Below are 27,834 nucleotides of genomic sequence, written 5' to 3' on the forward strand. Positions count from 1 at the left end.
ACACTACATACTATCACTGCTTTAGCTTTGTGTGCTGACAGCTAAGTAAATTAAGTAAATTTGGTCTGTGTTTTTTCAGACATGCCAAGTCACTGAGAAATGAAAAGGAGTACAATGATACTTCCTCCATGATCTCTACTTTTTAGCCCCATTAAATTCCTTGTATCTTGTGACAGTTCACCAGTTTATGGACTTCCCAAGTTGGATATTTTATTCTCAATCTTCTGATGAGTTGATTTGAATTGTCTTTTCTTCTGTGTATTTGCTTACTCATTTTTCAAACAAATTTTCAGCTGTGTATCCAAATAACCTTTGGCAACATGCATAATGCTTCTTTTTGTTTGTTTTAAAGTTTCTACCATTTGGTACCCCTTGAGTTGTCTACTATTTAAAATTCTAGATAGTAGTTATAATTCATCAATACTATTAATTCTCCTCTCCATGTATCTCTCCCTCCATCACTTGTCTTCCTTCCAAGCTTGGGAATATTGCAGTAATTAATCTATCTTTGTAATTAAGCTGTTCTGCCAATCTGATAATATTTTGTGTCTTTATTTCTTTCTGAAGTTCTTTTCTATCACTTTTGTTGTAGCGTAAGTCGAGTCAATGTGTTTTGCACAGTGTGAATGTAGCATGATTCATAAAATGACAGAATTTTTTTTCCATTAATTTTCAGTTGTTTTCAGCTCCTTTTCTACTATTTCCTAACAGAACATTGAACTAATGGTGATAAAATGTGTATGTTCACAATAATACCATAGTCTGTCCTGAAGTGACAACTGATTTGAGGATCTTTATCATGTGTTTGTAACACCTCCATGTTCTCTTTGATTTTTCTTCCTTTGACAAAATGTTAAGGTAGATTTACTTCCTCCAAAGAAAACTCTTAGGAGTATTCTAGCTGAGTGTGACTACACTGTATATTGTTCAACTCTGCCATGATTTGATCTGGTTTTGCTCTTGAACTGGACGAGCTCAGTAAGAAGTCTTATTAGATAATGTAGGATTTAGTATTTCCTTAATACACTCCTATTATTCAAATGCCATCTTTATCATCACTTCAAAGAGCAAATAAAGTCACGCCCGTTAACAAAATGCAGTGTGACTGCTATACTCAAACTGTATTTGTTACTATAGTTTAGTGATGGTAAACAATGTTCATTCCATTCACTCTTTTCTTATTATTCCTCTCTCTTTAGTCATCAACTCTGTAAAGTAAATTAACAGAAATATAACCTAGTTTATGCTTACATTACTGACACAGAAAAGAGTGGAAAAAATAGCCTCATCCTCTCTTGATTATGCTGGTACACACAGCTTATGTGACAATCTAGCTTTTGCATTTACCTCAGAGGCCTGATTTGGAGGAACAATCCCACTCATTACAAGGCTGTGCAATCACTTTAGCATTGTATATTAGTTGTATTATTTATATTTGTAAGGCTTTGTTTGTCCTAACTGCTAACGGAACCTTTTGAATGACCATTTGGACAAATATTTGGTTTTTTTGGTTGATTGTTTTTGTCTCAGTTTGTAACTAAGAAATTATATATTAGTTATGAAGTGCTTCTTTTCTACTTTCTTCATTGGAAGCTACTTGCACGTTTTACCTCAACATAAATTATAGTTTCTGTGAGGTCATGGCTCTTACAGTTCAGCTGGCTGTCAGCGTTCCAGCTGAATGGCATCTGCACTTACATCCTGCTTCAAGGGGAAATGCAAACAATCATGCTGCTTAAGGAACAAAACCTTCGATATTTATGTTAAAATCACTTTTGATTAAAAGCCAGTTACACTGAAGATGATGCAAATTCATCTTGCTTTTGTTTGGGCAAATCCAGAGATAAAAGCCTTGGATCTAGACCCACTCTTCTGCTCCCCATTTAACTATCTGTAGTTTTGAAATTATATCTGTTCTTTAATCAGTCGCAACAGGATGCCAGAATATATGACTATGTCAAGGAAATATGTGAAGGCAGTGACTGTTAGCTGCCACCCTACTGCCATCTTCTACAATGACTCTCTTAGGCAGTTTTAGGGGTTTAACATTTGGTACTGTGCCAGGTTTGCCAAAGCAAGACAATAAAAAATATACAAAAGATTTGATTTTGTAGGAGTACCGACTTCCAAGGTTCTTGAACTTTCTGTTGTCTCTGGCAAATCTAGAAATAAAAGTTTCACCAGCAATCTGAGCAATTGTTTTCTCTCTTCATCCATATTATGAATCCTAAAGAAGTAAATCACAAACATAGCTTGATACTGCATCTCCATGAGATTTGTTGGTGGATCCCCTTGTGTGAATAATCAGTTTCATAAGAGCAGTACGGATAAGAGAGAATAAGATGAGAGTAATACACCAGCCTCAATATCTTTATTACACAGTTTATAAAACAGCACCACTGCAATGACAGAAGAAAATAACTTTCATGTCTGTAAAGGAAAACCCTTTAGCATGTAATTAACTTATATGAGTGCTTAAGTCCCTTTAAGTAAATTATTAACAGGAATAGACTTGAGCATAGCTTGAGATTAGATCTAAAGTGATACATTCCTTAGTGCCCTGGAAATGTGTTTCATTGTTCATGAATAAACATAACATACACAGTATGATACCACAAGAGACACATGATATAAGAGGAAAAGTTCCTCCTGCAAAATAAATGTCCTGTAATGTAAAATAAACACAAGACAGCAAATGGAAGAAATAAAAAATAAGCAAGATACCATGCTATTTCTTTACTGAGTCAAGCAGACAGATAAGGTATTCTACTCTGTTTACACTTTCATGGAGTTGTATTAATCAAGCTATCTTTACGTATCACAGAATTTCCTTCTTTCTCTTCTTTTCCTTACATTTTTAAAGTAAGATCAGAACTGAACTGCTTTTTTTTTTTTTTCCTCCCCAAATCTGATTGACATTCCCATGTAGGACAACTTTCTATGCCATAACATTGTCTTAGGTTAAAGGAATAAAAGGGTAAAAGAGACCTATTGTTTCATTTTTCTGTTGACTTGATTCATATGCCTATTCCAGTAAGCCAGGCTTACATTTTTAAATAATGTATTCAACAACCTGAAAAAAAGTTCACACAGGGCTAACAAGAGCAAGAGAAGGATGAGAAAGAGCACTTTGCAAAATATCTTTTTGTAGTTACTGTATACACATACTAATTTCTATTGTACCATTCCTGATTCTCAGAGGCAGATCAAACTTGAAAGAAGATTGAATTCATGTACTATTTTTACTACGTGAACAGAACACATTGAATTGCTCTTATCATCTTCAAAGGTTGCCTCCTACCTTATGAATAATGAGTCCTTAAAGCAATGTTGTCAAAATAAACTGAACAAGTAAGTTAGTGCTGTGTGCAATTATGAATGCTGAAAGAATGCACCAGTAGTAAAGAGAGAGACTTTTTTTTTTTTTTTTTAATAAACTTTCAGATGTAATGGATAACTCTTGGCCTCAGAAACAACGAGAAAAAGAAATTTTAGTCATAGTTAATTATTTCAACTATATAATACCTTTGTAATTAGAATTTACGTGCACTTGAATGCTGAATTCAACTATTCTCAAATGTCACGCTATTCAAGGATTACTTGAATTTCAGCTCAGATTCAGATATCTCAGGACCATTTTGGACAATGTCTCAAGAATTTCAAACCAAATACAGGTAAGCAAGATCTTGTTATCTTCTTGTTTTGGTTCTTTTTTTTCAACATTTAAACTTGCTACTTATTAATGTATACAATATTTACATTGCCTATTAATGCAGAGTACTGAAGAAAAGTAGTTAAGTATCATTCTCTGGGCTTTGCTTCTAAGCATTTTCTTTTTCACTTAAAAAAAATGCTGAAATAATTGAAGACTTGAAATGAAATCAGTAAATCTGCCTCTCTTTGAAGAAGCAAAAAAGATTAGCGACTAGAGTCAAAGATATATCTAGGAAATTAATTTTCCATTTGACACATTCCAGTGGGAGTTATATCCTAAATTCCTCCATAAATCTTGCCCAGAAATCTTATTCATATGCAAAAATTTAGAATGAAGAATCAAACATTTATTTTAAACAATATTTCCATGTTTCCATTCTGTGTCCAGAAATCCACGTCTTCTAAAATAGTATTTAAACAGCTATAAAACATTAAAGTGTTTTGTTTTAATCTTCTGTGTGAAACCAGCATTTTTAAACTCTTCTTTAAATCAGTAGGTATTTACTTTCAATTAACTTCAGAACTTTTCTCTATGAATAACACCAATTCTAATAATTAATGTTGCCTTAAATATCATTTCCCCACTCTTAAATTTACCCAGGATTTCAGAGGCATTAAATTTAAAACTATTAGTCCAATCTTAGGAAAAGTTGACTAATTGTTCTGTTCAAGAATTTAGAATAAGCATTTCCCAAAGAATTCAAAAGAAAAATATGAATAAACTAATGGCATATGAAAACCTGTAAACAATACATATAAATTGTACAGTGTTGTTCATCTTGTTAAATTAAAAATAAGTTAACATTTACAAAATAATATTAAGGCTGATTAAAAACTATTAAAATTCAGCAGAGCAAAAGTCCTCACTTACAACATAAGGAGAGTAAAAGATCCTAATCTCTTCAATATTTGTTCTTGAGCTATTCATATGTTGGTCAGTAGTTGCAGTGACTTTACAGATATGGAGTCTAACATCACAGTTTGCGTAGTCCATTGGGAGATCTCTTTGTCCTGCCTGCAGTTGTGACTTGTAAAGATATTGTGTGGCCTATCTAGGTCAAAGCCATCCTTTAGGTATTCAACTCATGTTAGAAAAATGAAATCAAAGCATTCACACAAACAGTCAAACAACAAAACAGTCAAACAAAAAGAAGTATATGAACAGCATCATGTGGCACTTCTGCCTTTATTCACATAAATAGATGATCACTTCAAATATGTGCAACAACCTGAATCAGATTATGAATAAACCTGAGTACAAGATGAAGGATTAAACTGATAAATTTGCATGAGCAGCTTAAATAGGAAGGAAGTCAATATGCTTAATCCAGAGAGAATGAAAAAACAAATGAATTTATTCATTCCTGCTCTGTACATACTGCTGCTGCATATCAGATATTTAATAACTCAGCTTTCCTCCAGTACATTAGACATATCAGAGTGGAGTCAGACTGCCCCTGTAAAGTGTGAACTGACAGGAGCCTGGAGCAATGAATCTTTAAGGTCATTGACATAAGCAGGTAGCCTATCAATTCAATGAAGTTAGGGTAAAATTGCATTAAGTATTTGTGTTAGGTCCATCAGAGGACTTCTCACTGGATTGTAAAATGCTGATAAAAGCATTATGAAATTATACTGTAATCTCTTTGTTAGCCTCAATTTACACTTAATCCAAGGAAGAAATGTATTGGTTGTATATGCTTCTGCCTATTTTAGAGAAATGAAGAGTATAAAATTTACAGCATGGCAAAATTTGCTCTCCCTTTTCTTCTCTTCCCTATTTTTTCTGCCATTTTCGTAATATTGATAGCTTAAATTTTGATTTTGTAATTTTAAATGATTGTAAAAGGACAACTCAATAAATTAAAGTTATATTGCATGAAGTCTTAATTCAGAACAACAAGAAATTATTAGTTGACCAGATGGATTAACATCAACAAATTACAGAACTCAGAGTAATTCTATTGCTTGCCTAAATATTTTATGTGTAACTAGGAGGATTGGCTGACACACTGAAGGATGTGCTGCAGTTCCGTGAGACCTGGACAGGCTGGAGAACTGGGCAGGGAGAAACCTTATGAGATTCAACAATGGCAAATGCAGAGTCTTACATTTGAGAAGAAATAACTGTGTGCATCCATGCAGGTTAGAGTATTATGTGCTGGAAAGGAGCTCTGTGAAGAACAACCTGGTTGTCCTGATGGACAAGTTGGCCATGAGCCAGTAGTGTGTCCTGGTAGGCAAGAAGGCCAGTGTTATCCTGTGGTGCATTAGAAGGAGCATTGCCAGCAGGTTGATGGAGGTGATCCTCCCTCTCTACACTGCCCTGGAAGTACTGTGTCAAGTTCTGGGCTCCTCAGTTCAAAAAAGACAGAGGACTTTTAAGGAGAGTCCAGAAAGTTCTAGGGAGAGGCCAGAAAGATGATGAGGGGCTTGGAGCATTTCCCTTCTGAGGAAAGACTGAGAGAACTGGAACCATTCAGCCTGGAAAAGAAAAGACTGGGAGGAAACTGTATGAATGCCTGTAAATATGTGGAGGGCAGTTGTCAAATGGATGGGGTCAGGCTCTATTCCACAGTGCCTAGCTGATGGACAAGTGACAACAGGAAAAACTGGAACACTGGAAGCTTTGTCTGGACAAGAGGAAGAATTTCTTTACTTTGAGGGTAACAAAGCACTGGAACAGCTGCCCAGAGAGGTTGCAGAGACTCCTTCTCTGGAGATATTCAAATCCCTTCTAGACACATTGCTGGTGTAACTTAGGGAAGGGAGACTGCTTTAGCAGGTTGGTGTTGGACAGTGATTTTCACAGGTCCTTTCCAACCTATATGATTCTGTGATTCTTTGCAAAAAGCAATTTTCTATAAATATTTAAATTGTGCTAAAGGGATTGATGTGGAGTAATGCGTTCGGGTTATTTTTTTGTCTGTTGCAAGACAGTAAGAACAGTAATAATAGCATCTTGAAAATGTCCAGTTGTATCCCAGAAATGCATATTAACATGGAGAAGAGAGGAGAGGAGAGGAGAGGAGAGGAGAGGAGAGGAGAGGAGAGGAGAGGAGAGGAGAGGAGAGGAGAGGAGAGGAGAGGAGAGGAGAGGAGAGGAGAGGAGAATGAATGCTTGCATTTAGTATCTAGAAATTCATAGGTTACTTAAATAGGTAATAAATAGCAATCTAACAAAAAAAAAGAAATCACACACACAGAAACAAGAACAACCATCAAAAACAAATGAACAAAAAAAAACCCCAAACCAATCATAAATCCATGAATCCACAATTGTGCAATAACCTGAATCAAGGGTTCCAATATCATTTAGCTTCATCTATGTTTGCTTGGGTTTTAATTTATTTTTATTTATCTTGTGATGGTATGAAAAGAAACCAAAGCCAAAACCAGAATTACAACTTTTTTTTTTTTTTTTTTTTTTTTTTTTTTTTAATGACTCATGGTCCCAGGATCCTAATTCCTTGGCAAGGACTCAGGGCCTGCCTAAATTCTCCATCATCTCAAGGACACAGACTGCATTTGTACATAAAGTGGAGGACAGGGAACAGCCTGCGAAATGAAGAGCTGTTTCCATGATGTGTCAGCTTATTCTTTATATAGTATAACATATGGCAAACTCTGTTTTCTTCCCCTCCCATTCTCTGTGTTGGAGTTATTTTCTACAAATTGATGAAAGGCATAAATAAAATGTTCTTGGCTATAGGCCTTCTCTATTGAAATCGGTGTGTGAGGGAGGGGTGGCTGCAAAGGAGTGTAATGTGTAAAATGAAGACATTATTTTCAAATTATCTTTTCTTGTACTTAGGGTGTACAATTTGAAGATTGTTCAGGATGTCTTATATTGATAATTATTCTCTTTGTTCACACTACTCATACTGCAGTGTACCTCTTTCTTGATACAAGCCTGTACTATATGCAAACTAATAACCTTGAGGTAGAATGCTGGTTGTTCAAATCATGTTTACTATTGAGAGTATATTCAATATAGTATAGAAATTCTTGCCTAAATGTCTTCTACAATAGGCTGCATTGACATTGCTGTTTTAAAACTAAATATCAACCATAAGGTAAGAGTGGGAAGGAGCAGATGGAGTTTGTTTCTCAAAATATAGTGGAATCAAAATATATTCTTTAAAATTCATATCCAAATGTGGCTATGGGAAATTATAAATTATAACTCAACACTGTTTTTATAGTGATGCATCTGATACAATGTTAACAGAATGATTATGTAATAACCACAATAAAGAAATAATTCCATGTATTCTGCTCTCATTGCAACCTTATAGCTGCTGTCTTAAGAAAAACAAACAAAAATATCAAGAGGACTGGATGTGAAAAATGAAGCTGTGTTTATACCATTTTTAAAGACAATAACCAATGCAGTTTCCAGCAGCCAGTGAAGTATTTTGTTAACTATATGATCATTAATACTATATACCTTTAATCTTTTTCCCTTCACATCGTACCGATGTATATGCATTATCTCGCATTGTCTTTAACTTATATTTTTTGGAATTAAAATTAACTTATTTTTTGGAATAATAATCTTGTAAATGTATTTATTAGCATTTACAGGGTTATGTTAAATCTGATAAATCTGAACTTCTGTGTCTTTACTTAAAGCTGTTGGCAGGGAACTAGACAACAATGTGAGCCTTTTTTAAAAAGGGCACTCTTTTTTGTTAGATCAGAGAGCTTTCATTTTCATGTGAAAGTCTTTCTTGTGGAAACATATATATTGCAGAAAGTGATCTATAAAACCTGGTCAGTCTGAAATTTATGAAAGAAATGGTGTTTTTACCACAGAAACAGAGCAAATAGTTTCTGAGACTGAAAGAAAAAAAAACATCACTATTATTAAGTTAGAGGCAGAGACCACTTACATGTTCCTCCAACTGCTGGAAATAATCATCTGCATTTAGTATTCCATCAGTAAATTGCTTCTGACAAGTTATACATTCAAGAGATTAATTCATCAGTTTCCAGCAATCACTTTCAGTAATCTTTAGTATGAAAAATACTCTGCACTGAAATAAGAAAATTTGTGGTCAGCTATCAAAATAACACACAGTATTTAGTCTCATTTTCATGACATTTTACATGTACACACACTCAGTACAAAGTAGAGGCTTGAGTGAACATAAGATTTTTTTCCTTCAATGGGGAATTTTTTTTAATATATTAATTTCAAATCCTATTTACATGGACTTGAAATCAAGGACATACAGAGGAGTCAGTGGAGTTTAGCTCATTATAAACAGAAAATTAAAAAGAAAGAAATAAATGAAATGAGGTTCCTTCTCCTCCCATGCAATTCAGAGGAGGGCAGTGTAGAGAAAATTACAAGATACTGTGAAATGGAGATATTATATCTACACGATTCAGCACAAATCAGATACATTGCTTTGCTCCTGCAAGTGTGTGAACCAGAAGGCAAGCGCTGATGTTAATAGGTTTTCTAGCTGGCACATACCACGACATTTATTCTGCTAAGTACTTGGGAAATGCTGCTGGCAGTCCTTCAGGCCAGCTGTGTTGTTTGCACTTTAGTCACCACTGGCACTCTCTGTAGAGGTGGAAAATACAGCTTTATTCTGTACCTGGCCCTATACTGAGCAGCTGCCTGTGTTACAAGAGGTCTGTCCACTCAGATGTTCAAGACATTTTTTTGCTCCAGTTAACATCAGAAAAGCAGAGAAGTTCTGCCACACTTCTTTCTAAATAAAGTTTAATGTAACAAATCAATTTCCTAGAAATTTTTAATTACAGTGGTCAACGTTCTCAAAAATAAATACATAAATAACGTCAGCAAATTCACCGTCCAAAGGCTTTGTCTGAAATTTATACTGATAACATTGAAAATTAATTTTTCATTTTAATTTACAATATGTTTTTAGTTTATGCAGAGAACAAAAGAGTCCTGTAGTTAATTTAACACCTGTACATTCTCAGAAATTATAATGAAACACTGCATGATTCAGCTGTTATAGGATGGTGAATTCTAATCCTGTTAGGGTGGTTCTTTAATTAAAATATCTATTAACTTTTCTGCAGTTAATGTAATCAGAGATTTATTACTTCTTGTCCTTCTTGGAAAAAAGAAAAGTTTATGATCCAATAATATTTAATTTATAAAATCCTATCTGATGAAAAGGAATGCTCAACTTAATAACCCTGTCTATAAAGCTATCCACTTTCAGAAATTAAGTATCTGTTTAAAAATTCTAAATAAAAATCATCAAATTGAAGTACCTGCATTGCATCCTGGATTAACAAGTCTACTCGAGATGTTCAGAAATATGTTATAATTCAATTTTCTGTCATAGTACTTCTTTTATCACACTTCCTTTAAGTCTAACATACTTCTTTGCTTTCCTTTACATAGTATTTTCTACTAGTTCTACTAGTTTAATCTGTGTCTGTTCATAAAACAGGCATTCCTTTTAATATGATATGCAGAATACACTGACACTGTCAAGCAATTAGTAGTCTAACCTGAAGAAGTATTTATTACTTTCTTTTCTTAAGAAATATTTTATTTTTATTTTATTTTTTCCCCATATACTTTCTGTTGTTATAAAGCTCTAGCCAAGAAAGAGACATCAGTGGAAAAGATGTTGCTGATCATGCTACTCACTTCCAGTACAAGGAGGCAAACAGTAACATTGTAAGCATCAAAAAGCCGTGATCAAAGTCTAACACTGAGCATACAATACAACCTGGTAATCCCCTTGTGGGACAATGTTTACTGCTAACACTTTATACAGTATCAGCTGGGTTGAAAATTCATGTATTAAACCATTGGCTTTTGGGATTTTTATAGCTCCCCGTTTGCAGTTAATGCATTTCGTATTAGCCCACAGTGTGAAGAAATCATAACTCTATATACCAAGGGATAAACTCCAACCTAAATTACTAGAAAACAGTACCTAGAGACTTGGATATATGCGCTGAGATGCCTATTCTATTGCTTTTCCTCAGGCAAACTGCTTTCCCATCATATTTCTAGACTGGAAACATAGTATTAAGGTGTGAATTGGGACAAAAAGTTGGAAAGTGCAGCTCTCAAACACATTGGTTTGATCCAACAGAATAGTTAAGACAGAAATCTATTTCATAGGAGCTTTTGAAAAAGCTGAAAGTAATTGGTTTGTTTTATAGCTAAAACTTAATTCTGTTACATGCTTTAATAGAATGTAAATGCCAAGCTGTGCAATCATATATGTCCACTGTGTCTATGCAGCTAGTTGGAACCATAATGCTGTGCAGGTGTATGCAGAACCCACTCAACAATGCAAAAATGGGATCTTCAGTCCTAAATGCATGTGATGTATTAATTATAACACTGTTATTTGAATAGGTAGGGAAAACAATTGTCATCTAAGACTTTCTAAATTGCCATGCTTTGACTGCAGGGAGCAAACTGTTATTCTTTCCTTTTCCTGCTTTCTTGAGAGCAGAAATATAAAAAAATTCTGTTCAGAAACAATGAAAAGCAAAGAATACAGTGCTTGTAAAACAGAAAAAAAAATTCAATAAATATGTAAATTGTTAAGATTTTGGTTTTGCTCTCTAGAAGAGAAATAAAGGCTGCATCAGAGAATGACTTGAAATGGAATATTCCTAGGGCATTTTCTAGCACAGGAATGAAAACAAAATATGCCCAATGTTCCTGAACATAAATGTCTAACTTTGAAGTCAAGATAAAATGTTTAGTCCATGACAGTGGACAGGTGAGCACAGTCTTATTTCACATCTTACTGGTAGTTAAGGAAAACAGGATCAAGCTGGAATGGATTGGGGAACATGTATCTTTTTCGGAACATATTTTTCCTGGTGCAGGCATACTACAGATATGGGAACAATTACAAGAATCTTAAGACCATATGTTTGTTAATATTTTGTTTGATGATACATTGTGTTTTACAACTTTTCAAGATCTTGTGATATATAGTAGAACTTTATACAAAAGAGTAACATCAGCAACAAAATGTTAAATACAATTCAATAGGTTCACACACGGAGTAAGATGAAGGAAAATATTTCCCATGAAGACATTTGTCTTTTCAACCTGCTCTATGATAGTACAAGATGTTGATGTATAATACAATCCAAAATAAGCAAATTGAAACATTATTAAAATGGATAGAAAATATGGTTGAATTTGTTGCAACATGTAACTACAATGATCCAATTCCCATTTATCTTCATTTCAAATTGTCTTTGAAATCAGAAAACTTTTTTTTTTTTTTTAATAGAAGTCTTTTAATCATCCTGATAACTTCAGATAAGCATTGACTCCTTCCTCTTCTTATAAGTTAGCAGGAAACTTGAAATAACAAACTCTTTTTGTTTCAACTCTGTAACATATCTGACCCTAGGTACTCTTTTCTGTGCAAATCAATTACTGTATGAAACACAAGAACATTAGGAAGAAAGAGAAAATAGTTACATGTGTGGAGTTGTATTTTATTCCTTCTAGTATTACATTACAGTATTACATTTGTCACTTATGATCACAGAAAAAACACTGACAGTACTAAGTGGCAAGAACTCATATGTTCATTATCCTCAGTTTAGAGTACTCATACTGATTTGTTGTATTATCAGATAGACAATCTGATAAACATTTCTATCCAAATTTTATTGTTATATGCTTCAACAGAAATTTGCCAGAATTTGGACTGTCTCAATACATATGGGACTGCCAACGTTGTACCACAGAATTTAATCTCCTAAAGGTAATTAATACTGAAAATTTGAAACTAGTGCAACTATTAACTGTATATGATTATAATATGATTATATAGATTATTTTGCTTAGGAGCGTAAATAGAAAAGATGTTAATTACTTTGCTGTTTGGTTGTTGTTGTTTGTTTTTTTTTACATTAAAAAAACTTGCCAGTTGCTAATTCCTGAAATAACTTTTGCTTCTTTTCTGACTTACAGATAACATTCTAATTGATTTCTTTGTGAGGACATTTCTCTGTAGTAAGAAGAAAATAAGGATTCCATCATGTCTAAATTTTATTCTGTTTTGTGTTTTTGTGTTTTTGTGTTTTTTTTTTGTTTTTGTTTTTAATAGAACTGTTTAATAGAACTGTTACATTTTCGCATGGTTTTAGTCACTGGTTCATTTTAATCTCTCTCTAGTATCTTCTTCACGAAAAATAATGAGAAAAAGAGCTTAGAAGGTTTGTCTTACAAGCTGAATAATATGTTTATTTTTATTCTCCAGAATACTTTTCTTTTTTCTTTTCTGAAAATGCTTCAAGATCTTTTGTTGCATCACCCTGGATATTAATAAGTGGATAGATCCGTGTTCTCTTGATGATGATTTCAGATACAAATCTGTCTAGTGATTGAGAACATGTTATTTCACCATAGTCCATGAGAGTTATTCCCAGCATTTACATAGAACATTTAGTTCTCAGGCCAGTGTAGTAAAACTTACTAAATTACCATCTACCAGCTTTTTTCCTATTTCATTGTAATTTCACATTTTTGTCCCGCAGACTGTGTTTAATGCGGTCTGTAAAGACAAAATTCTTCTAGGACTGCTGTTCTGCATATTTCCACAATATCACACTTGAACTAATAATTTCTTTTGTATTTATAATGTGTCTCATCTGTTCTTATGAGAGGTTTACTTATGTTTGAGTTGCTCTGAAAGAAGTCCTGTGAATTTCCTGTTACCATTTTTATTTCTGAGAAAAGTGGGAAGGGAACTGAAATCATGTCCACTTTCTATTTTCATGTTGTTAGTATTAATTAGTGTGGGAATTACCTAGATGTTTATGACTAAATGTTAATGCATTTTAGTATTTTAGACTCATCTTATAATCAGTTGAAAGAAGTTGATACTGTTAGAGTAGAATTCATCTAATCTCTACTAGGCAACATTTTTGTCTGAATTATTGTTTCAGGGATGTACCTCTTTTCCTCCATTAACTATAAAATAGACATTTTTATTAGCTTAGACTGAGGTGTATAGAAGTTTGATTAGGGGAGATTAAGACAGCTCAGATTACTACAATCTTAAATGCTCTTTTTTTTTTTTAAACATACTTTGGTGTAATCTTATACAGATATATAAATATTTAATAGAAATTTAATAGAAATAATGAGACACAGGAAAAAAGACTAAGGTAGATAAAGTAATTATGTAGAATATAAATGCTCTGAGTTTGTAAATTGTGGCACCCACCATTACAAAATTAAAATCTTCAATAACAGTGGAAAAAAGCCCAGATCAGATTGCCATAAAATGCTCAGTGGGGGAAAAAAAAAAAAAATGCATCTTTATCAAAATAATAAAAGTTTGAAGAACTGATCAAATACAGAAAGATCTTTGCTAAGTGCTGAAACAGTTGGAAAAGTATATTTCCTCCGAAGTCCTACTTTTAACTTCCTTTGATACAAGGTGGCACAAAGTCAAGAGAGAGCTTGAAACAAGCTTCACATTAATATTTGAAAAAGGGCACCCAACGTGTTTGATGTGGCGCCCTTCATGCAAATCATGTAGTCTGAGAGAAATCTCAATAGGAAATACGATTCTTTCTTCTTAGCGTTCAGTTTTTTTTCTGGTTGATAATAATGAACTTTTCACACTCCCCTTGCAACCCCCCTGAGCTATGCAGAAATGAAGTTATTACTTGCTAGGTGATCCCTATTTGGGTAGCATTTTTGTTTCTTTTTTATTCTGTTGTTGTTGCTTTTGAAAGTACAATCTCAAATGAACACGTATTTTGTACTTATTTTTCCCAGACATCTGAATGACAGAACCCAGACATTTAATCAAAACAATAAAATAGCTTCTCTCTCCTAGGATTTTTGAGTGTGGGAATGTGTATACATCATCAAAAATGTCATAATATGTAAGTACTGATTTTAGGCAGTGGAAAAAGCAGGATCTAGGTATAGCTAAGAGAACAGAATAGTCTTTTATTGGTACTATTCTTCTAATATTCAGTTAATTGTACTAATAATCACAAGCTCTATCTTACAGAGTTCTCCAGACATTACCATTTAAAGTACAAAGGTCAAACTAGGTACAATGCATCCAAAATCCAGTGATGGTAACAGCACTGATCTATATTCTCATTTTATTCTTGCTGTGCATACTTAATTCCTATGTATAGCAACTAATGTATCTCCCACATTACACCTCCCACACACTTACTAACACTTTCTGAGTGCACAGGAACATTTCTCTACAACTAATTTTCAGACATTTGGAAAAATGTCATAGATTGATAGTGGAATTGTTGAAAGTAGACTCAGAAAGAAAGGGTCTTATCCTCCAATAAATCATAAAGGAAAAGAAGCCCTCAGGATCATCCACAATGCAAGCATCAAATTGAAAAAAAAACTGAGTAGCAAAAGAAACAGATATTCAATTATGACAATATTTTATTACAAGTATAATTATGTATGATGAGATGTTATTTAGAAGAAACTATTAAGAACGATTAAGAGGAGATATATACATTCTGAATAAGTAGGGTTTTTTCTTGCTTGCTTGTTTCAAATTTTGCCAGAAGAATTTTCCAATGGATTTGCAGCTGTGTCTGCATGCTTGCAGGTCTTTGTCCTCGTGAGGAACTTCAGCCACCTTGGTCTCTGCTGGAGAACAAACAAGGAACTCCTGATTAAATTCAAACATACAGTGCCACATACAAGAATTAAAGGGAGGGATAGGTGGCCCAGAAGGAATAAAGATATGTTGTTCAGCCATGCAGTGATATGGCTAGGAAAGCCAAATCCAACCTAGAGCTGAGTTTGACAAGGGATGTGAAGAGGAGCAAGATGGTCTGCTACAACTGCATTAGCAGTTAAAGAAAGACTTACGAAAGTATGGGCCTACTGATGAATGGAACAGGGGAACTAGAGAAAAAGGACATGAAAAAGTCTGATGTATACCATGTTTTCTTCAACTCAATCTTTACTGGTAAGAATTGTCTTCAGGTATACTGAAAAAGTATACTGACAGAACAGGCTGGAAAGCTGGGCAGAGCGGAACCAAATAAGATTTAAAGAGAGCAAGTGCAGACTCTTGCACCTAGGGAGGAATAAGTGCATGCATCAGTACAGGTTGGGAATGACCTACTGGAAAGGAGCTCTGCAGAGTCTGCAGGTCTGCAGGACCTATAAATCCTGGTGGACAACAGGTTGGCCATGAGCCAGCAGTGTGCCCAGTGGCCAAGAAGGCCAATAGCAGGTGCATTAAAAAGAGCATGACCAGAGGATTGAGGGAGGTGATCCTCCCCCTCTACACTGCCCTGGTGTGGCCTTACCTGGACTACTGTTTTGAGTTCTGGGCTCCCCAGTACAAAAAAGACAGGGATCTCCTGGAAAGAGTCCAGAGGAGAACCACAAAGATGATAATGGGCCTGGCATCTCCCTTACGAGGAAAGGCTGAGAAAACTGCATCTGTTCAGTCTTGAGAAAAGAAGACTCAGAGGGGATCTGATCAATGTCTATGAATATCTAAGGTACAGGAGGCAAAAGGACAAGGCCAAACTCTTTTCAGCAATGTGTGGTGACAGGAAAAGGCAAAATGGACACAAATTGCAGCATAGGAAGTTCTCCAAAAATGTGCATAAGAACTTCTTCACAGTAAGGGTGACAGAGCACTGGAACAGTCTGCCCAGAGATGTTGTGGAATCTCCTTCTCTGGAGACGCTGAAGACTTGTCTGGATGCCCACCTGTGCAACCCGCTCTAGGGAGCCTGCTTTGGCAGGGGGTTAGACTAGATGGGTGCAGGGGTTGATATTGAGGCTAGTGCTTTTTAACACATTCATTCCTTGATCACGGACTACACCCTGAAGGAACAACCAGAAGCACCAGCACATGCTGGAGGTAAGCTATGTGCAAATCAGCTTGGCCAAGAAAGTCCTGGTGTTCTGGTACAAGCCGACCATGTTAGATTATAGTGAAAAATCCCAACATCATCCTGGGCTGCACTAGGAAGAACAATGTTGAGAGTGGTGATTTTTCGTCTCTGCTCTGTGAAAAAAGTATCTGAAAAAAATATTCTGTGGTTTGGGTGTGGTTCTGAGCGAGAGTCATAGAATCATAGAATGGCCTGGATTGAAAAGGACCACAATGATCCCCTAGTTTCAACCCCCCTGCTACGTGCAGGGTCACCAACCACTAGACCAGGCTGCCCAGAGCCACATCTAGCCTGGCCTTGAATGCCTCCAGGGATGGGGCATCCACAACCTCCTTGGGCAACCAGTTCCAGTGCGTCACCACCCTCTGTGTGAAAAACTTCCTCTTAATATCTAACCTAAATCTTCCCTATCTCAGTTTAAGACCATTCCCCCTTGTTCTGTCACTATTCACCCTCGTGAACAGCTGTAAAAGAAAGAGAGAAAAGCATGGATAAATGTGCAGTAACTTCTGGGAAGATCCATTAAGATGAAAAAGGAACTACTGCATGAAAAAACATTCTTTTTGAGGGTGATCTGACTCTGGAAGATCTTTCCAAAAGAAGTTGTGGGGTCTACTGCAGATATACAAAATCTTGGGGAGCTCCCCTGCTTTAAACGGATGGGTTGGAAGAGATGGTCTGCAGAAGTCATCTTTTTTTTTTTTTTTTTTTTGATTCCATATAATATCTATGGAATTCTTAGTATGAAATCTGCATTAGATTTTATCATTCCTTTGGTTCTGTCTTGGGTCGACGCAGAAATAAATGCACAAATATATTTTCTTGTGTTAAGGAGCATAATTTTTTCTCTAACAAAGAAAAGGTATTCAAATCTCTTCATAAAGTGTTTCCTATTAATTCTTTGTTTTGCATGTACTATGAACAATTTTCTTGCTCAACCCCCTTTCTATAATCTGTAACCCCATTTTCAAGGATGTTCAAATTAGGAAAATTAAAAAAAAAAAAAAATGTTAGAAAAAAAGATTTCACACTTTCTCAAAAGGTAATACCTATTTAAAAAAAAAAAGAAAAAGAAAAGAAAATATTCATATAAAAACTCATCTGGGTTCATATGTTCAGTAATAATAATTATAAATACATTTTTGTGAGGAAAACAGAGAAGGTGGCAAATGGTCAAAATCAACTTGAATGAAGACATAAACTGTGCCTAGAAAGGAACATTCCCTATACTGAAAAAGTATGAAAAAGAAATTTTACAATAACTTATTAAAAAAAAAAAAAGCTATTAAAATAGAAATTTTGCAAACAGACTGAAAAATATTCTCTAAATTTCAGTGAAGAAAAAATTTTCAAAAACATTACTTTCATTAAAATGCATTTGGTAATTAGTGTTGCTTTCTTTTCCTTTTGTTGAATTTATTTTTTTTTACTTTTTTTCACCAGCAGAAACAGGACAACACCATTGGAGAAAGAAAATTGAAAAAGAAGGGAGAAATGAGACATACATAAACAAACAAACAAACAAATAAATAAATAAAATAGGTCAACGTTCTTAATTCCTTAAATTATTTATTGTGACCATAGCTAATTTAGGGAATATAAAAATATGGAACCTTAGAATTGTGTTGAAATAGAATGAAGTGAGTAAGAAAGTAAATATAAGTTCAGTAATGTCATAGGTCTTGTTAAATAATCTCAATGACACAATGCTCTAATACATTAGCTATACATTCTTGTGAATTGAGAATTCAAAATATCATCTATTCTTTATTAAAATGTCCTCAATGATTCTGCTACAAATTTGTTTCTTACAAGTGATAACAAAAGTTATATATTGTTCCTAAAGAATCACAGCAATTGTTATAAAATGATAACTTCAATTACATTCTATGAATCAAAGTACAGCTTATTCTTTGATGTGAGTATTCTTTTCTTATCTTTTAAACAAAATATGATGTGCTGCTCCAAAAGCAATGCCTCCTATTTTATGATGTCCCATGGTATCAGAGAAGATTGGTTTTGGTATGGTAGTAGAGGTTGAACTTTCTCACCTGCATTCCATTACATTTTGTTTCCTTGTGACAGATGGCAGCGGAGGGGTAGTCTGACAAAACGGCGTCTGTCAGAGAAGTGCATATGAAGCAAAGTTGTGCAACTGAATTCCTCCATGCAGAAAAAGTAGCATCCAGTGACATTTACTGATGCTTGCTGAACCTTTATGGAGACCAAACAGTGGCTGTGAGCTCACTGTGAGGCTGTGGGTGGTGCCTTTCAGCAGTGGAGACAGTCACCTCCACTGATGCAGATTTTTACAAAAATGGCTTACAGGCTCTTTTTCATTGCTGGTGAAGATACATAGCTAATGCTGATGATGATGCTGAAAAGAAATTTTTTGTAGGTGAGAATTTGTTCTATCAAATGCAGCTGTTGTCTTCTTTGTATCTGTTGCAGTTTCCATGGAAATAAATAGACATTACTTTTGAAGTGTCCTACGTATCACGCTAATTGATTTTTTACTTTAGAGTTTCTGTAAAACTGCATAAAAGCATTAATAATCATAAAATATTAATTGTAAAACATAAAATAAAACTTCATATAGATTACCTTTTCAGTTCATTCAATCACATTTTCACTACTTCATAAACTTTGAGCTTCCTGTTACTTTTGTGATTGCAAATATTTCTATTCTATTTCCTTGTCTTTTGCTCTCTAAGATTAATATTGATTTATCAAATCAATTAAAAAAATAATGAAAAGTTAGTATAGATATCAACTACACAAATACAATTGCTCTTTGTCTTTGTATCTGCTAGAAGTATTTAATTTATATTGTACCATAATGAAGTCAAAGAATTACTAATACATTAAGACAGACCCTTTTCTGCACCCTGCTTCAACCCTAGTAAGAAATCCAGACAGAGATTCAATTTTCTATTAAAGAGAATTTTCTCATTGAGGAAGCATGAAAATGTTATTAAAAATAAAAGTAAAATCAGTCCCACTGAGATCAGTAATTATGATTTTATCTTAAGAAAAGGAGCTACATTTAAGTCGCTGACATGCTTCAGGTAAGAAGTCTTTTCAAAGACCCAGTCAACTGACTTTTGTCTTCTGTTACTGAAGCACAGATGCAAAACGCACCAATTAACTAGGAGACACTTGGACATCGGGAACTGCATTTTTTTGAAGGAGTAATACACGCTGGTTGAAGAGTAATTTGGCAGAGGAGGGAACCCTGTGGGGTTTCTGTTTGTTAAGAAATGTTAGTTCCTTCTCTCCCCAACCACTTTTCCCCCCTCCTTTTTTACTTGTATGTGTCAGTCTGTCTGTTCAGCTTTTTCAATGCAGCTTCAGTGAAACATCATTAGGATAAAGAAAGAAAAACATTACAGCTCAGAATCCCCCTGACTTTAGCATTTAGTATGTACATGCATAGTGAAAGATTGGGAAAAATATAATGTTCTCATCTGAAAATCTCATAATTCACATAAAACCTTCCCTTTTGAGGACAATTCTACTCATGTGATACTTCTTTATATAGAAACTTTGTGTTATGACATCAAGGAAATGGCATAACAGTTTTTATTAAATCATATAAATACGTAAAAAATATGTAAAAATTTTTCTCAATGATTGTTCATCGTCCTCAGCTTGTGCGCAGTTATGTTTGTACATTACTGATCATCTGCTATATTTTTTCTTGCCTCTGTTGACACATCTAATTAACCAAAGCAGTGTGTACTGAGTATTACAATTAAATAGACAATTTTAAAATTGCTTTTGACAAACTGGAGATTAACACATCCTTTTCCTGATTACCTGTACTAATAAAAATTGAGTACCTGAATGTTCACACATAGTGAAAACAAGCACACAGATATCAGGGAGATGAGCAAACAAAGTATTTTTACAAAATCTCAGATTGCAGAGGAGACAGGGAGAGAAGGTAAAATGATAATTATATCATTTCCTCAGCTGTAGAAGGAATATAACTACAATATGACTGCCAAAAACATGAACATGTTAAAAGATGTGCAGAAAAATTTAGCTTCAATCTGGGCTGGTCTCTGCAGGTGGCTCTTTGGTTGACTTTATTGCCGAAACTCAAGTACAAGAATGTGAATTCTCCTTGCTGTACATGGCTTGAACAAGTAATAAAAACAAACGTAGGAGGCAGATTTGTTAATGAATTAAATGGAATAGTAGTAGAAATCACACTTCAAGCAATGTTTGCCAACAGCTTGTTTTTGAAATGAGTTTTGTGCAGCATTCCCTAATACTTGGATTTTTTAAACTGCTATGGTTTTGGACGTTTTCAAAATATGTGCATGCTCCCCTTTTTATTTATTTCTCCTTTTTTGTCTGTTCTTACTCCCATGAGGAGGGTATGGAAGAAATTGTCTCCATGGGGTCTGGAATGGAGCATGTGTTTTCAAAGGAAGACAAATTAGATCACTAGGAGACGTCTCAGGAGTAGAATTCTTTTGGCCAAGAGTTCATTTTTATTTATTTTTAAAATATATGTTCAGTATTTAAAATGTTCCAACTGAATAAAGAAGCAATGCATGCACTTTGGGAAGCAACTGTGGATCAACTAAATGATTTTTAAACTACCAGGAAAATGGAAAGGGATGCAGTAAAGCATACTCACATTTTTGTCAGCCTGTCAGCTACTTTCATTTTTGCAGGAAAATTCAGAAAAAGTTATTTGCAGCACTTGTGTAGTAAGTATCAGATAGGAACAAGGAAAGAAGATATGCCTATATGGAGAATATTTTGAACTTGGGATCAAGTGAATAAGTATTAATATTCCACTTTGATTTCTTGCTGGAACACTGTATAGCATTTGTATCAGTTCTGTTTTACTTTTGGGGTTTGGGTTTTTTTTGCTTTGTTTTTCTGTTTTTCCCCTGAGCCTTTTAATGTCATTATAGCTAGAGAAAAAAAAAAAAAAAAAAGATGTAAGGCAATTTCCCTTTTTGTCTTTCTGTCAGTAAGAGCCAGGAGTAGAGAAAAGAAAAACAACAAAAAAAAGTGTGACAGAGAGCTACATATTTCTGTAATGGTGGCTTATCCACTCTTCCTATCACTTCTTTTCCACTGGCATAAAACCAGAGAAGCATTTAGATTCCCATCTCCCAAAGAGCACCCTGAAAATACACTATGTTACATTACCTGTATCTCTGTTCTTCAGTGGTTGGGCAATAGCAAAAGAAGAATGCAGTATTAATGCTTCAGAAGGAAAGAAAGTAGATATTTGATGTGTACTGATGAGCCTGCTTAGAAATAAAGTGAGGATGTTTTGGCTTTCATCATGTGTAACACACCTTGAATAGTTATTATTGAATAAATAGCAGGAATAAGCTTGAAAAAAGAGAAGAATAAAACTCGCAAAGAGTATGGTAGTGTTTCACTGAGCCATAATAAAAGTATGTTTTATAAAGTAGCCATTGCCTGAATGAATCTCACATCTACCAATCATTAACCATCCCAGTTCTGAGGGTTAATTACTTCTTTCAGCATGTATATATGAATTGTTGTGTGTCTGATTGAGATTTCTGGACCAGAGAGCAGCATTTTCTAAAAGATTCACCCTTCTTTCCCAGGCTGAGCTCTGTGCATTGTTTTTTCCCTATCACTTTACACTGTCTCCATATTTTGCAGCTCTCTCTGGCCAAGAGCATCTAAATCATATGGTATGTCAGGGAGTTCTGCCAACCTTGGCAGGAGTCACATTGCTCCAGCTGGTTGCAATGGCTTCCCTTGTCCAAGAGATATTCATCAGATGAAAAAGAAAATGTCTGATTGCAAACTCCAAATAAATTTAAATAACAGCAACAAAAATGTATGATCATGAAACAAGGTTTTTCTATTCCTTACCTACAAATAAAAAAATAATGATATAAATTTAGCAAGTGACTAATTTGAAGTTTTTGTGCAAGGCATTTTGCAATAAATGTTGAGGAACCTGCCATTTCCCCATCCTAGATGATGCTCTGAGCATTTTGCAAGGAAACAGGTCTTTCATCTCTGAACCTGATTATGTGGGGAATTTGGGTGTGTGGAATACAGGGAAGGGTATGTAATGACTTGTAAATAAACATGTTTCTCTCTTTAATTCCATTTTAAAATGCATTTCAAGAGAATATCTCAAGTCTGGATTGAAGCCAAAGAAGATGTAAACTAGTAATCTCCAATAAAATGCCTTTTATATATAGAATAAGAAGAATGTTTTCTCTGAGTCAAACTGTAAAGATGACACTTTTAATTTCACTGACAGATGTGTTGGTCAGATTTTAGGTCCTCTTTCTCTCTTCATTGATGTTGATTGAGATAATCACCCAAAGCTTTCTTTTGTACTTGCAAATTTACACCAGAACTTGTGAAAAATTTCACACGATTTTCACACACTGCCTTTTTTAATATTGCTATTATTCGAAAGATAGACTTTTCATTAAGAAGGTAATGTGAAAAAATCTGACTTAATTCCTTTCTCTCAATGTCCACTGAAAACCAGTAAATACACCTGTAGCTCAACATAGAAAAATCACACTCTCATCTGTTGTATATTGACAAAATGTAGCTAAGCACCAGCAAAGGAGTTGTATGGAAATTTTGTCCATCCCTGATCCCAGGAAGATGCTTGATACTTGAGGCTGGGGCTGTCCTGGTGCTCCCAGCTGTCTTGGTTGAGGCAGTGAGATGCACACCTGGTTGGTGACTCTGCTCTGGGTGATGCTATCCTGAGCCTTCCAACTTCCTGCATCTTGACAGCCAGCTAAACAGGAATGTTGTGCAAGTTTAAATATGCTATAGAGTACTTCATACCAACATTTCAAAAATATTATTTTACATGTAGCAGATGAAAAGGCAATTGAAATGCAAGTACCTGAGGCTTGACTTTGTACTAGAGCCTTCTGTATCTAGGAATAACAAGCTCGGTTTTTGTTTTTTTGTTTTTTTTTTTTTTGAAGAATATTTATGAATGTAATATTTCGCAGTATCAGAATCTCAAATGGTGCATCTTATTTAGCATACCCCAGTACATAGCGGATTACTTTTTGTGAAGTCTAAAGCTAGTCTCTGAAGTGAAAGGCTGCCTCTTTTTCTTTTGTATGTGATTTCGAGGCACCCAAATTCTGCTATCTACCATCATTGTCAGCAACTTTCCTCCTCTAAGAAAGACAGCAAAGGGTCACTAATAGTGAAATAATGTACTCTAAGAAGGAAAAACCACCGTAGTGCTGAAGTATCTAAAATATCCATATGACAGGGGTCATTGGCTGGAAATAAAAGTGTGAAAAATAGGACATAATGGCTGCTCCTGAAGAGTGTCATTAAGGTATTATAAGGTGCCCTGACTATATGATGATCTATAGTGAACTTTGATCTACCCTGTTCTCACCACATATGATGGACATTCTAGGGGCCTTATTAGAATCAAAGTCTTCTATAGCAAGTTTAAAAAACAAATCTCCATATTTCACACAGGTATTTCTTTGGAAAAATGCATTTTTAAAGATGTCTAGCACCAAACTTCACAGTGCTGAGCTTAGCATAATAAATAGAAGCCCAAAACAAAAATCAGAATGTATTCATAACTTTAGGTTTACATAAATATTATCATGGATAATTCTAGCAAAAAGAGGTTTTAGAAAGGATTTGAGTATCACGGTGGGTATCAAAATGCATATAATTTTTCATGCTGGTGTGGTAAGAGATCAAATCAAATGCTTGGAGGGAAATGGAGGGTAGTCGTGTTGGTGTTGATAAGATAATAAACTGATGTAACAATTAATTGGACTCTCCACCCAGATCTGTTGTTTACAGATTACATTATGTAAATATTTTGAATATTTACATATTTTGTAAATAAAATTGTATGTATTTTTGCATACAATATCTTGAGTAGCATTCTAATCTGCATAAAATTATTCTGAAGCTTGAGTCTATTTCTTATTCAAAATAGGAGATTAATTTATTACTGTCCATCAGTATCTCTAGCAGGTATAGAAATTAAATGAGTACTATATAAGTAGCAAACAAAGACATAATAAACTCTAACAACTGGAAGACAATCCATCTCCATTCATATTTTAAACTCTGAGAGCAATTAGGAATTGGCACAATTTCTGAAGGTTATGGCTGTCCAATGTACTAATCACTACAATGAGATACTGTGCCTTTCTGACAGCATCTTTCTGAGTAATGTCCTAAAACAGAAGAAGTAAGGAACTTGTTTTGGGAGCCATTTGGTAAAATTATATGTATTTCGTTGTATGGACAGTCAACTTGTTCATGACAATCCCTTTTTGGCCTTAGAAATCTATCAGGAAATCCCTTAGCAACACTGAAGATGAAGACCTGCTTGGAGAATATTGATGTAAACGTCACTTGCAATTAGTAACAGTCAGAAACAATTAGTAACAGTCAGAAACCCAGAGGGAGGGCTATTAAGTGATGGTATTGGCTTACCACAGATAGAGTTCTAAGAATCTGGTTTACTATGAAACTTCAGTCTCCTGAATTGAACATACACCTGGTAGTAAAAGTATCTTCAAATAGTTTTGTTGTATCTGGAAAGATTTCTTCAGTACTAATGTACTATGTTCATGGGCAGTTGAACGTTGCTGAGTTGATGGTACAAAAGTACACTAGTAGAACAATAATAACACTAGTTATTTCTTTTTATTTTATTTAACTTTTTATTTTTAATTCTTGATTATGCCAGCTCAGATAATTTTTAGAAAGATCCAGAGACAAAAAATAATAAGAAGAAAATTAATAATTCATAGTATCACAAACCTAAATCTTTTTTCACCTATCTCAAAAGCAGGATGCACATTCAGGCTGATGCTTTTGTTATCCACAATAATTTGATGAATCCTACTTATAACAGTATTAGCAGATTATTATGCTTTAACATCAGATTGACAAGTCTTAGATTATTTCATTCAGATAAGTCATTAAAAAAAAATCTCAAAATTCAGTCAGAAAAACAACACATCATAGCGTAATGAGAATTCCAATAAGCATTGTGCCAGATCCGTCATGGTGCACAGTGTGATTTAAGCAGACTGGGTCAGAATTCATAGAAGGAAGAGGTGAACAACATCTCACAGTAATGAGCGAGCTCTTTGCAGGACTGTGCCGCTGCTCTCGTACTTTCTGGACTCAAACATGTTATTTGCTTGGCACAGATCTTTCATTGCATTGCATTGAGAACACTTACAGTAAACTATGTGGTAAATCAATAATAAGGCAATCATGTTATTTAGAGGGCAATTTTTACGTTTAAAGATTTCCTAAGCAAATGGCAGTAAGCATGGTAGTGTGAAAGATCACAGAAATAGTAATGTCAGTCAGAGGAAAACAAGATGTAAATAATACTGTACCAGAGCAGTGAAGGCTAAGATCACCCAATTTAATGTATAATCTGGAGATGAGAAGAAAATATTATAATATATTCCATGTGACACCTTTTGACTCGACAGATTATTTTAAATCCATCACTTCGCCTTTCCTTTGGCAGAGCTGTGTTTTCTTGGTATTTTCTGCTATTTTCAGGTCAAAAGATGTTTATTTTAAAAAAGGGACAAAAGACTACTTCTGTGGTTTCATCAGCAAATCAGGACTTCATGCAGGGCCATGAGCTTTGTTCATTCATTGTTATGCAAATGATTTCTCTATTTACCCATCCTATTTTTTCTGTTCATGAACAATATTCTTAAAATGGTAACAGTACATATATCCCAAATTTCATTTATATTAGAGATAAATGCAGTTAATAAATGAACTGTATGATGTAATTTCCAATAACATAGCCTTAGTAATCAGCAGTAAGGTGAATGGTTAATAAATTTGCATGAGTATACTAACACCAGGAGACAGGAAGGGATTTTGTGTTTCTGCAGCCTTTCATTTGAGGAGGAACAAGGCAGGGGGGAGCTGAGGAAGGAAGGTCTTCTGGGGGAAACCTAATAGTTAAAATACCAACAGGCTTCCAAATTCTTTCAGGTACCAGCAGCAAATGATGTATTGATTTTGTTGTTAAACTGCACAGCTGTAACCAACACATTAGACATGGAAGATAAAAGCAATGACTAAAAGCACCTTATTTCATCTGTCACACCTGAGGCTCTGCCTTCTTCAGACCTTTAGTGTATTAGCACAGAAAATCAATTAGGTAAAGAGCTAAACAAATGAAGGGAAAATAAAAAGGGCCTCATTCACAAAGAGTCAAGACTGTCAGTAAGCCCTGGAGATTTCAGCGAAGTTGAGATATTTTCAAACAAACCACAGAAACTTCTCTGAACTTTTAAGAAGGTGATTAAGTACTGCTTCGATACACCAGTAAGTATCTGGTATTGGTCCAGAGATGACGAATTCACAAACATAAGATTTCTTTTCACAAAAAAATGAAAATTTGGAAATTTACTTCCTGTTCTTTGTTACTTTAAATATCCGATTATGGTACTCACGATCCTTTTCTGTGCTAAAAGGTGGATCAATAACATCTGGTAAACCAAGTATTTTTCTAAGCTTGATTGTTGTGCTGTTGTAAGCTATTGCATACCACAGATTATTGACACTCAATACTTCATTAGGATCATAGCATTACTGAAGATAATGCACAGCAACTTGTTCAATATTTTCATGAAACAACATAAACCATCTCTAAGACATAGATGTAGTAAGCCTTTCAGATGTCAACACGCATTCTTTACCACAGGCAGAGTGTAACACAAATGTGTCATTCTTTTGTTCAGTGAGCAATAGTCCACAGTGATACACTGAAGAGAGAGGAGTAAGATTTATCAACAAAGAAGATCTCAGAAGATTGGGATTCACTTGAAAAAACACAAGTAAATACACCCTTTGCTTCCATCTATAACATGAGAGACTTCCCACCCTATAATTGCCCTACACTGTCCTTTGAGGCTGTGACTCACTGAAGCTGATCTTCAAGTACAGGATTTATTCAGTGCAAGTGATGGTAAGACTGATTTTCTATTTCAAGTGAAGGAGAATAAGTCTTGTATAAATGTATTTTTTAAATATTTAAGTAAACAAAGGATCGAAGTAAGCAACCCCCAACACTAGGATTTAACAGAGGTCCTGTTATTCTGATCGACTCCAAAAATATTTTCCCTATATGTAGCTGCACATCTCAAAGTAACCTCTTTATAGATGTGCATATCTTTTCATCTG

Source organism: Lagopus leucura, unplaced genomic scaffold (assembly GCF_019238085.1).
Source record: "Lagopus leucura isolate 7727_CA_CO unplaced genomic scaffold, USGS_WTPT01 Super-Scaffold_73, whole genome shotgun sequence".
NCBI lineage: Eukaryota > Metazoa > Chordata > Aves > Galliformes > Phasianidae > Lagopus > Lagopus leucura.